The sequence below is a fragment of the Penaeus monodon genome, chromosome 25 (assembly GCF_015228065.2).
Source record: "Penaeus monodon isolate SGIC_2016 chromosome 25, NSTDA_Pmon_1, whole genome shotgun sequence".
Lineage (NCBI taxonomy): Eukaryota > Metazoa > Arthropoda > Malacostraca > Decapoda > Penaeidae > Penaeus > Penaeus monodon.
In genome coordinates, this window is record NC_051410.1 from 8,250,567 (window position 1) to 8,250,939 (window position 373).

Consider the following 373-nt stretch of genomic DNA (forward strand, 5'->3'; position numbering starts at 1 on the left):
TAACCATGATCCCTAGCAACGAAATAACCAAAAACAACACAGCCATCATAACCACAACCGACCCCAGTAAAAAAAATGTTTTTGCATATATCACTTTCTTCTCTCACCATCGGCACTCGTAGGCCTATCGATGATTAATACTCATCGACATTTCTAACACCTTCCACGCCACTCACTCCCCTTCCGCCCCTCCTCCCTCCCTCCTCCTCCTCCTTGCCTCTATCCTCTGTCCCCTCTCTATCCACCTTCCTCTCCCTTCTCTCTGCCGGGGTTATCCTTCATCTGAATCTCCAACATCATTTGCGTGTCGTGTGGCCCATCTATATTCAACTCTCCTACTACGCTTGTTTCCATTCTTATATTTAGGGGGTCT